Below are 7003 nucleotides of genomic sequence, written 5' to 3'. Positions count from 1 at the left end.
TGCCGCTCCCGCTCCCGCTCCCCCCCGACTGGACCCGACCCGACTGCCGCTCCCGCTCCCGCTCCCCCCCGACTGGACCCGAGCCAACCCGACTGCCGCTCCCGCTCCCGCTCCCCCCCGACTGGACCCGACCCGACTGCCGCTCCCGCTCCCACTCCCCCCCGACTGGACCCGAGCCAACCCGACTGCCGCTCCCGCTCCCGCTCCCCACCGACTGGACCTGACCCGACTGCCACTCCCGCTCCCGCTCCCCCCCGACTGGACCTGACCCGACTGCCGCTCCCGCTCCCACTCCCCCCCGACTGGACCCGACCCGACTGCCACTCCCGCTCCCCACCGACTGGACCCGACCCGACTGCCGCTCCCGCTCCCACTCCCCACCGACTGGACCCGACCCGACTGCCGCTCCCGCTCCCCCCCGACTGGACCCGACCCGACTGCCACTCCCGCTCCCCACCGACTGGACCTGACCCGACTGCCGCTCCCGCTCCCGCTCCCCACCGACTGGACCCGACCCGACTGCCGCTCCCGCTCCAGCTCCCCACCGACTGGACCTGACCCGACTGCCACTCCCGCTCCCGCTCCCCACCGACTGGACCTGACCCGACTGCCGCTCCCGCTCCAGCTCCCCACCGACTGGACCTGACCCGACTGCCGCTCCCGCTCCCACTCCCCCCCGACTGGACCCAAGCCAACCCGACTGCCGCTCCCGCTCCCGCTCCCCACCGACTGGACCCGAGCCAACCCGACTGCCGCTCCCGCTCCCGCTCCCCACCGACTGGACCCGACCCGACTGCCGCTCCCGCTCCCGCTCCCCCCCGACTGGACCCGATCCGACCCGACTGTCGCTCCCGCTCCCGCTCCCCCCCGACTGGACCCGACCCGACTGCCGCTCCCGCTCCCGCTCCCCACCGACTGGACCCGACCTGACTGCCACTCCCGCTCCCGCTCCCCCCCGACTGGACCCGACCCGACCCGACTGCCACTCCCGCTCCTGCTCCCCCCCCGACTGGACCCGACCCGACTGCCGCTCCCGCTCCCGCTCCGCCCCGACTGGACCCGATCCGACCCGACTGTCGCTCCCGCTCCTGCTCCCCCCCGACTGGACCCGACCCGACTGCCACTCCCGCTCCCCACCGACTGGACCCGACCCGACCCGACTGCCGCTCCCGCTCCTGCTCCCCCCCGACTGGACCCGACCCGACCCGACTGCCGCTCCCGCTCCTGCTCCCCCCCGACTGGACCCGACCCGACCCGACTGCCGCTCCCGCTCCTGCTCCCCCCCGACTGGACCCGACCCGACCCGACTGCTGCTCCCGCTCCTGCTCCCCCCCCGACTGGACCCGACCCGACCCGACTGCCGCTCCCGCTCCTGCTCCCCCCCGACTGGTCCCGACCCAACTGCCACTCCCGCTCTCCCCCGACTGGACCCGATCCGACCCGACTGCCGCTCCCGCTCCCCCCCGACTGGACCCGACCCGACTGCCGCTCCCGCTCCCCCCCGACTGGACCCGACCCGGCTCCCGCTCCCGCTCCCTCCCGACTGGACCCGATCCGACCCGACTGCCGCTCCCGCTCCCGCTCCCCTCCGACAGGACCCGACCCGACTCCCGCTGCCCCCCACTGGACCCGACCCAACTCCCGCTCCCGCTCCCTCCCGACTGGACCCAACCCGACTCCCGCTCCCGCTCCCCCCCAACTGGACCCGACCCGACTCCCGTCCCCGCCCCCGGACTGGATCCGACCTGACCTCCCTCTCCCCGACCTGACCTCCCTCTCCACGACCTGACCTCCCCCTCCCCTTCCCTCCCCCCCCCCGCCGACCCGAACCGAACTTCCCGACCCGACCCGACCCAACGCCACCTACCTGTAAATCTGGTGCTGGGGATGGGCCCTGCCCGAAGTCTCGGGCCCGGCCCGTTCAGCCTTCGTTCCCGACGGCAAACCGCTGCCTGAAAGGCCTGCCTGAAGCACTTTCACACAGGTAGGAACATGGTTGATTTAATCTTTTCTTTGCTTATAAATTTTTATTCAGGTTGGATTTATTTGTATAATATTTGTATAAGTATAACTAAGGATTTATTGTAGAATTTAATGACTTCCCTTCCCCCCCTCGTTCCCGACGCCTAATTTGTAACCTGCGCCTGATTTTTTAATGTGTAGACAAGGTTTTTTCAAGCGTACAAAAATCTTCACTTACTCCATTCTAAGTTAGTTTGGAGTACGTTTTCACTGTGGAAACTTTGAAATCAGGCGTCAGTGGCTGGACACGCCCCCTTTTGAAAAAAAGATTCTGTTCCAAAGTGAAACTGTTCTACCTGACTAGAACTGCAGAAAACTAAATGTGGAGAATTCCGATTTCTAAGATACTCCATTCTACACCAGTTGCTCCTAAAAATCAGGAGCAAATCATGTGGAAACTTGGGGCCATTGAAACTGTTTAATATGGCCCAGAGAATTACACTGAGGGACCATGGGATTATGTTCAGAAGAGGCAAGGTCAATGGACAGAGAGTGTGGTGATTGTTTATAATGGCATGCTCAAGGAAGTGATCAAGGCTGATAACATCAGTAATCTTAATAGGAAGTTGGACAGGCTGTTAACAAAAAAATCAGTTCAAGGATAAAAGAAATGAACTAAATATATTCTGTTTTTGAACTCTAATCAGATGGACCAGGCTGGTCTTTTGCAGTCCTGTACATTTCTATACTAGCTAGCTAGCTCTGACCAATGAGGAGGGTAAAGAACCTGGAATTGTTTACTTTAGAGAACAGAGGGCTCAGGGGAAATATCATTCAACTAATGAGGTAGTCCAGTACCTGACTCCCTGTTTTATGGCCACTGAGGTGGAGGTGGTACTGCATGAATCATTTGTGATGAAGGTAATCCTGTCTGCCATTTCACACCACCATCCCCATAAGGAGATGAAGGCAGGTTGAAGGTCACAGTTGATCATTACTGTCACTAGTTGTGCCAGTCCTTTACTATGTGTTAGATGTAAGTACATTTTTAGCAAAAAGCACAAGTTAGCTTCTCCGCTCCACGGATATGTATACGGTGAAGCTAGTTCCTCAAGTTTGACACCCAGCATTGGTGCCATGTGGTTAGTGCTCTGTTGTTCCCTTTCCCCCCTACGGCATTATTAGTGTCATCAATGAGGTTCCCAATGGGAACTCCCATACATATGTATTTTTTTAAAGGCTGGGAGTTCCCATAGATATAATTTTTTTTTGAGGATGAGAAGGAATTCGTGCTGTCGAAGAAGCCTTAGCAAGTTGCTGCAGTGCATCTTGTAGATGGCACACAATGGTATGCCGGTGGTGGAGAGAGTGAATTTTTAAGGTGATGGATGGGATGCCAATCAAGCGGACACTGTTTCCTGGATTGTGTTGATCTTCTCATGCAGGCAAGTGGAGCATATTCCATCACACTCCTGACTTGTGCCTTGAAGATGGTATAAAGGCTTTGGGGAGTCAGGAGGTGAGTCACTTGCCATAGAATACCCAGTCTCTAATTTTCTTTTGTAGCTACAGTTTTTATGTGGTTGGCCCAGTTAAGCTTATGGTCAATGGTATCCTCCAGGATATTGATGGTATGGGATTTGCCGACGGTAATGCCATTGAATGTCAAGGGGAGGTGACTATACTCTCTATTGTTGGAGATGTTCATTGCCTGGCACTTGTGTGGCATGATTGTTACTTGCTTGGGAGAAAACAATTCATGTTATTGAATAATGCACAAACTTATAGAACAATGCAATTCATTAAAAGTAAAAAAAAGTTATATCAATAGAGATAATAGGAAAAAACACAAGTTGTATAACACAGCTGTAAACCTGTTTAGAAAGAACAAATATGCAATTGTGTTACACATAGAGCACAGAGGAAATTATCCCCCAATAAAAGAAATGTGATTGTAATTTGTTGCAAGTAATTTCAACCTTACCCACTTGTGATGACACATTACTGATAATAATGTACTATGGAGGTTAATTAACAGCATACACCCTGCTCCCGAGGCGTCCGCCCCACTACTGCCCCAGAAAGGAAGTGGAGGACATCACTTAACGCTCCACTTCCTTTCAGGGGCGGTAACCCAAATTAATCGTGAGAGGTATTCCCACCCAAATTTCTAGGCCCTATTCTCTCTAACCAGTTCATCCCTTTTCATGAAAACACTAATATTCTGTGTCCTCACTGATAGCTGCTGCCATCAAGAAAATAGATCAAAAACTGAAAAAAACTCCTTACATTTTACAGGATATATTTAACAAAATACCCAGAAGCAATTTTAAGGCAATAATCTAAGTTGAGGTTCACATGACAGTTGTAAACTTCCCCCAATATATGATGTCATTTAAACCCCTCAATTAAATTACTATTTTATAATCATTCTCCATGAATCTATAATTCTAATAAATACCACATAAGGCACTGAATGACTCAGTTTCAATTTATATGATAGGTTTGCAAATCTGTAATACAACTGATATGACATCAGTTGATTTAAGAGATGGTGAGGTAGAGCTTCCACCAGGTTGCTCTGCTTTTCCAGCAAAATGCGCCCCAAATTGGGCAAACCAGCGTAAAAGATCAAGGAATTTCAAGCGTAAGTAACTTTCAGCGCAAATCAAGTTTCCACAATCAATTGTGCTGGTTTAAAAAACATCGGCTGGGAGCCACATAATTAGCCACGCCCAGATCGAATTAATCACCATTTGCACTTTCAAAAGGCTTTTGAGAAGATCCCACACAAGAGATCAGTGTGCAAAATTAAAGCACATGATATTGGAGTAATGTATTGATGTGGATAGAGAACTCGTTGGCAGACAGGAAGCAAAGAGTAGAATAAACGAGTCCTTTTCAGAATGGCAGGCAGTGACTAGTGGGGTACCACAAGGTTCAGTGCTGGGATCCCAGCTATTTACAATATACATTAATGATTTAGATGAAGGAATTGAATGTAATATCTCCAAGTTTGCAGATGACACGAAGCTGGGTAGCAGTGTGAGCTGTGAGGAGGATGCTAAGAGGCTGCAGGGTGATTGGACAGGTTAGGTGAGTGGGCAAATGCATGGCAGATGCAGTATAATGTAGATAAATGTGAGGTTATCCACTTTGGTGGCAAAAAACAGGAAGGCAGAATATTATCTGAATGGTGACAGATTAGGAAAAGGGGAGGTGCAACAAGACCTGGATGTCATGGTACATCAGTCATTGAAAGTTGGTATGCAGGTACAGCAGGTGCTGAAGAAGACAAATGGCATGTGGCCTTCATAGCAGGAGGATTTGAGTATAGGAGCAGGGATGTCTTACTGCAGTTGTACAAGGCCTTGGTGAGGCCATACCTTGAATATTGTGTACAGTTTTGGTCTCCTAATTGGAAGAAGGACATTCTTGCTATTGAAGGAGTGCAGCGAAGGTTCACCAGACTGATTCCCGGGATGGCAGGACAGACATATAAAGAAAGACTGGATCGACTAGGCTTATATTTACTGGAATTTAGAAGAATGAGAGGGGATCTCATAGAAACATGTAAAATTACGATGGGATTGGACAGGTTAGATGCAGGAAGAATGTTCCTGATGTTGGGGAAGTCCAGAACCAGGGGTCACAGTCTAAGGATAAGTGGTAAGCCATTTAGGACCGAGATAAGGAGAAACGTCTTCACTCAGAGAATTGTGAACCTGTGGAATTCTCTCCCACAGAAAGTTGTTGAGGCCAGTTCATTAGATATATTCAAAAGGGGGTTAGATGTGGCCCTTACGGCTAAAGGGATCAAGGTGTATGGAGATAAAGCAGGAATGGGGTACTGAAGTTGCATGATCAGCCATGATCAAATGGAATAGTGGTGCAGGCTCGAAGGGCTGAATGGCCTACTCCTGCACCTATTTTCTATGTTTCTGTTTCCATGTCGAGTTTCCTTTAATTGCACCTGTTTAAGGCCCTTTGACGAGGCTCTTAAAATTAAGCTTTTTTTTTAGGCACAAAGGTATGGGGAAAAAGCAGAGGAGTGGGACTAACTGGATATCTCTTTCAAAAAGCCGGAACAGCATGATGGGCTGAAAGGCACCCTTCTGTGCTACATGATTCTGATTCTATAACCAGTTGTCTGAAATTTATTGCACATAATGAAAGTGCACAAGAACATGTCTTTTTCATAGAATTATATAGAATATACAGTATAGAAACAGAACATTCAGCCCAACAGGACTATGGTGGTGTTTATGCTCCACACAAGCCTCCTGACACCTTACTTCATCTCACCCTTTCAACACAGCCTCCTATTATGTACTTTCTCCCTCATCTAGCTTCCCCTTAAAGGAATAGGCCTCAAGTACTCCATGTGATAGCAAGTGCCACATTCTAAACAGTCTCTGGGTAAAGAAGTTTCTCCTTAATTCCTTATTGGAATTATTAGTGACTGTCTTATGTTTATGGCCATATATTTATAGAGTCTAGTTTTGGACTGCCCCACAAGTGGAAACATCTTTTCCATGTCTATCCTATTACCAATTTCTGGCATAACAAGAAATCTTAAGGCTGTAATGTATCTCAGGTGCTTAGGGGATCATTTTAACCCTCTAGGATGGGTGGGGTGCTCAAAAATAGATAAATTGGAAACCCAACCCGCCTCCAACCCACTCACTTTCGGTTTTAATGGAGGTGGATTGGAGGAAGGCCAACTATCCAGCTCTCTGGAGGCAGGTCCCGAATTTAAATATTTTACTGAGGCTGTATGCCTCGCATGTTAGCTCCGTTTTAAATTTAACACTGGCCAGCCAGGTTTCCCAGGCCTCAGGAAAGCCGACAGCTGAAGGGAGGCAAAAATGCCTGCATGGAACAGGTACATCCCTTTTCAGCACTGCTGGTGGGCCAGGAGGAGCAGGAGTGCTTTCCCCACTGGCTCCCCAGCTTTACCTGTAAGCTACCCCATGATTGGACACCTACCCCATGTCATCTCCCCTTCCAATGTCTGACCCCCTCCCGATCTCTGACCCAC

This window comes from Pristiophorus japonicus, chromosome 1 (genome assembly GCF_044704955.1).
Source record: "Pristiophorus japonicus isolate sPriJap1 chromosome 1, sPriJap1.hap1, whole genome shotgun sequence".
Classification (NCBI taxonomy): Eukaryota; Metazoa; Chordata; class Chondrichthyes; family Pristiophoridae; genus Pristiophorus; species Pristiophorus japonicus.
This window is presented reverse-complemented; position numbering follows the sequence as displayed.